Consider the following 5,000-nt stretch of genomic DNA (forward strand, 5'->3'; position numbering starts at 1 on the left):
TTATTTTTTTTTCTTTTGGTTCTTATTAATAAAAACATTCCTTCATTCTCTGTTGCATTTTTTTTTTCATAGGTAGAAAAAAATATAATGACGTTTTACTTCATCCAATGTTTTTCCTTCAGAATATACAGGAAATTATGTGATCTCTCTCTCTCTCTCTCTCTCTCTCTCTCTCTCTCTCTCTCTCTCTCTCTCTTGCACTTAATTTCATACTTTTTTTTCGTGTTGCGCTCTCAATTTCATCTTTTTTTTTTAATATATATATTTTTTTACCTCTCTTCATCTTGGTGTTTTCTGCAACATGATCCTAAATTTGTTCACATTCCGTCATCAGCTTTCATATTTTTCTGCACTTCCTTATTTAGACTCTCTCTCTCTCTCTCTCTCTCTCTCTCTCTCTCTCTGGTTCTTTCCTTACGCACACAATCTTTTATAGTAAAGTTTTCATATATATTTTTCCCACCCCAACTCTCTCTCTCTCTCTCTCTCTCTCACCTGTCTTCCGTTCACCTCCTCACCTGAGCGATTCCCTGACGAGTATATTGCGCGGGCTCTTTGTCAGGTGAATTGGCTTCTCCCAGGTGCGACAAGTTAAGAGGGAAATTTCTCTCATGTAAGTATTGCGAGCTTATAATAAAGAGGAGGGAGTGATTGACTGGTTGACATACGCACGTACACACAATGGTGGCAGCGGTGGGATAGGAAAGTGCTGCGTGGTGGTGGTGGTGGTGGTGGTATGTTCAAGGTTTATTACTGAGGTGAGTGAGAGAGAGGAAGGTAGGAAGGAAGAGAGCAAGGATGGAAGGTAAGGTAAGGTAAGGTAAGGTGGTGGTGGTGGTGGTCAAGTGATCTGTTTTGTTATGATCACCTGGGGCTGTTCGAGTTTAGTGTCTGTCTGTCTGTCTGTATGTAAGTTACTCTACGTACACACACACACACACACACACACACACACACACACACACACACACACATGGCTGCTTATCTTGTTATTATATGCGAACTTAATCATTCCAAGTTGTCCGGAACAAGATTAGAACTTTGATCCTTATGAACACATAGCTAGTTAATGTGTCGGGTTCCTGTAAAACACACACACACACACACACACACACACACACACACACACACACACACCTGAAAGTTTTATTGCTCAACCTGATGTCATATCCGTTCTTTAAAACAGCCTTATGGAAAACAATCTCTCTCTCTCTCTCTCTCTCTCTCTCTCTCTTCTCCCTATTGTTATCTACCACGATCGATAATATTATGAATGGAGTCCTGAGGCAGTTAACCACCACCACCACCACCACCACCCCTACCTCTACCACCACCACCACCACCTCCTCCCCCTCTTCTCGCCACCTTAACTCAGCCGACGACCTTGGCCGCCCCTCACTCATGTTTTCTAAATGCTACATGAACGTGGTTGCGTGGGTGTGTATGTGTAAGTATGTGTGTGTGTGTGTGTGTGTGTGTGTGTGTGTGTGTGTGTGTGTGTGTGTGTGTGTGTGTGTGTGTGTATGCGCGTGTCCTGTGGGTAAGTAGCGGTGTGCCTCTATGAGAACCACGGTAAGTGAAAATAAATCCCTGTTGAGTCCTTTAGTTTTCAATCCTTTACGTATTTCAGGATCTCAATCTCATTTCGAGGCATAAACACAAACACCACTTAAGAAATTCAACTCCATCTCTGCTTCTTAATCCTCCTCCTCCTCCCTCTCCTCCTGCTTCGCCTCCCACAGTCACTCAGCAGCGGACTGGCTTACAGACACGCACGGCGGGAACCTTAACACGAGGACTCCCGCGGAAGAGAAGCGAACACCCTCACTCCACGACAGTCAAGATAACACTGGCGGCCGGTCATGTGAGGCATCGTGGTGGTGGTGGTAGCGGTGGTGGTGATGGTGGTGGTGGAGGCGGAGCTTAGATGTAACTCTGGGACCTGCCTCTTGCCTGCTTCTCTCTCCCTCTCCCTCTCTATCTTGCTAGCTGCCTCCCTCTCCCTCTCCCTTTCCCTCTCCCTCTCTCTCTCTCTCCTCGTTGACACCTCCCAGCCACGCCCCCTTGTGACACTTCCCGCTGTGTGTGTGTGTGTGTGTGTGTGTGTGTGTGTGTGTGTGTGTGTGTGTGTGTGTGTGTGTGTGTTTCCAGCTTTCTACTTCTTCCACTTCATTCTCTAGAATTATATATAAATTCTTCCTTTTTTTTTCTATTAAACTCTTCCCACTTTTTTTTTTTTATCTCTATATACTAACTTTCTCTCTCTCTATTTCTTCTTCTCTTTTATCTACTTATCTGTTCTTCCTTCACTTTCCAATACTTTCCTTTACCTTCCTCTTCTTTCATCCTTGACTTCATGTATACTTTCTTCTTTTTCCATTCTTCCTTATCCTTCTCATCCCTTCCCCTTTTCAATTACAGCTCCTTCACTCCCCCCAGCCACTGAAAACTATCATAACACAAACACTAACTGCCTCAACATAAAACCTCTAGGCAGTTCTGGGCTTTCAAACAATAATATTCAACAATCTATCACATAACCTTTACCTTTCCTTCCTTCACGTCACTTCCCTAATTATCTCATATCACACACCACCACGTAACATGAATTTCTACTACACTTTCCTCTTTCCTCCTCCTCTCACGTCAGCAGCATCAATTAGTGGGTTTTTGAGTGAGTGAATGAGTGAGTGAGTGAATGAGTAAGTGAGTGAGTGAGTGAGTGAGTAACAAGATGCAAAAGTTATGTAAAAAATCTCTCTCTCTCTCTCTCTCTCTCGCATTCAATATCTCCTATAGCAGCCACATTAAGAGTTTCTGAGAGGGGGTGAGGAGTTGGCAAAGCGTTCATATAGAAGAGTAATATGTTCGCCTGAGATAAGTCTGTGTGACGCTGTAAATATGGGTGGGTAAGGATGAGCAGTGTTTTTTTTTGGGAGTGGGTGGGTGGTGAGTGAGTGAGTGAGTGAGTGAGTGAGTGAGTGAGGGAGTGAGTGGGTGTATGTGTGTGTGAGTGAGTGCGTGGCTGTGTGAGTGGGTGAGGGAGTGAGTGAGTGGAAATGATGCAAAGATTATCAAAAGTCGATTTCCCACGTTTTCTTAATCCATACCCAGTTTATCTCCCTCATACACGAGTTAACCAGCCTCGCTTCAACAACTACGACTGAAATGAACAACACAACAACACAAAAACAACACACAATAAACAAACACGCAAAAACGAAAATCAAATCCTTAAAAAAAAAAAAAAAAAAGATTAATAAACTTAAAGAAGAAAACAAATATAAAGGGGAGGAAAAAAGTGTTATACTCTTTCTTAACCATTTAGTGAAGGAAAACAACACGAAGAATGAAAAGAAGGAAGAGGAGAACGTAAACTAATAGGAGGAGGAGGAGGAGGAGGAGGAGGAGGAGGAGGAGGAGGAGGAGGAGGAGGAGGAGGAGGAGGAAGTCGAGTGGAGAGAAGTATGGAGGTATTGGAAGAGGTAGAGTGAGGAGAGACAAGAGGAAGAGAAGGTGAGGGAGAAGGTGGAGTGGAAGGAGGCGTGGATGAGGAGGAGGAGGAGGAGGAGGAGGAGGAGGAGGAGGAGGAGGAGGAGGAGGAGGAGGAGGGCGGAGGGAGATGGAGGAGGAGGAGGAGAACATGGAGAGTGAGGAGGAGAGAGAGAGAGAGAGAGAGAGAGAGAGAGAGAGAGAGAGAGAGAGAGAGAGAGAGAGAGAGAGAGAGAGAGAGAGAGAGAGAGAGAGAGAGAGAGAGAGAGAGTAAAGATAAGAACGGTTTAAGTAACAACCACAACCACCACCACCACCACCACCACCACCACCACCACCACACACCACCACCACCACCACTGCCACCACCACCACCACCCGCGGCGCGAACATCAACAGGTTGCCGCGGGCGGGACTAGGATGACCGCAAATGGATTGTGGGAAAACGTGATACAACACCATCAAGAGGGATTAAGAGCCACGCTGATGAATGGTGGTGGTGGTGGTGGTGGTGATGGTGGTGGTGACAAGGGGGTGATGGGTGTATAATGCTGGATATGGTGATGGTGATGGTGATGGTGATGGTGATGATGGTGATGATGATTATAGTCTTTTTCTCTCTCTTTCTCAATTTTTTTCTTTAATGGATTGTAATCATATTTTTTTCCTTTTCTTTTTTCCTCTTTTTTTCTTGTTTTCCTTTTTCTTTTCTTCTTTTCCTCTTTTCTTTTTTTGTCTCTTCTTTCTTCCTCCTTTTCTTTTCTTCTTTTCCTCCTTTTCTCCTTTTCTTTCTTTTCTATAATAGGTGTTGATGGCAATGGTGCTTTTTTCTTTCTTTTCTTTCTCTTTTCGTTTGTAGTGATCGTGATGATGATGATGATGATGATGATGATGATGATGATGACACTAATGAATTAATATGATGATGACAATGATTTCTCTTCAAGCTCGTGATGATATTAGCAGTGCTCCTTAATGATAATGATGATGATGATGATGGAAGATGATGATGGTGAAAATGATGATAGTAATGATGAATAGTGATGACAACAGTACAATTTCTCTATTAATTTCACTCAATATTACTTTCATTACACCCCCAAAAAAAAATCAAAGTTTTTTTTTTAGGTAAAGAAAAAAAAAGACCAGTTACCAGGAGGAGGAGGAGGAGGAGGAGGAGGAGGAGGAGGAGGAGGAGGAGGAGGAGGAGGAGGAAAATGGAGGAAAAAAAGACCAAGCACACAAAAGCTGATTGTCTTGCGGTTTTTCCTCCTCCTTTTTTTCCTCCATCCTCCTTCTCTTCTTCCTTCTCTTTGTTGGACTCTGTTGAAGGAATCGCTTTAAGAGGGAGGGAGGGAGGGAGGGAGGAGGAAGGAAGGAAGGAAGGAAGGAAGGGAAGGAAGGAATGGAAGAAGGCAGGGAGAGATGGAGGGAGAGAAGGAAGAAAGGTGTGGGTGAGTGGGTGGGAGGGAGGAAAGGAAGGAGAGAGAGAAGGAATGGAAGGAGTA

At 44.0% G+C, this 5,000-nt stretch overlaps 1 protein-coding gene across 7 annotated transcripts in view; it reads right to left on the minus strand.

Annotated features, from left to right (window-relative positions):
* Positions 1 to 5,000, minus strand: part of LOC123512049 (calcium/calmodulin-dependent 3',5'-cyclic nucleotide phosphodiesterase 1-like) — a 509,263-nt gene that overhangs the window by 192,361 nt on the left and 311,902 nt on the right. For 3 of the 7 annotated variants that reach the window (XM_045268217.1, XM_045268215.1, XM_045268211.1), the window contains exon 1: positions 1,767 to 1,961. The exons of 1 other annotated variant lie outside the window; for it this stretch is intronic. The gene's annotated coding sequence lies outside the window, so the exon portion shown is untranslated. Of the gene's footprint in view, positions 1 to 1,766; positions 1,962 to 5,000 lie in introns of those variants that run through there. 3 more of the 7 variants (XM_045268214.1, XM_045268212.1, XM_045268213.1) reach the window with 3 other exon arrangements.

The sequence above is a fragment of the Portunus trituberculatus genome, chromosome 32, assembly GCF_017591435.1.
Source record: "Portunus trituberculatus isolate SZX2019 chromosome 32, ASM1759143v1, whole genome shotgun sequence".
Taxonomy (NCBI): domain Eukaryota; kingdom Metazoa; phylum Arthropoda; class Malacostraca; order Decapoda; family Portunidae; genus Portunus; species Portunus trituberculatus.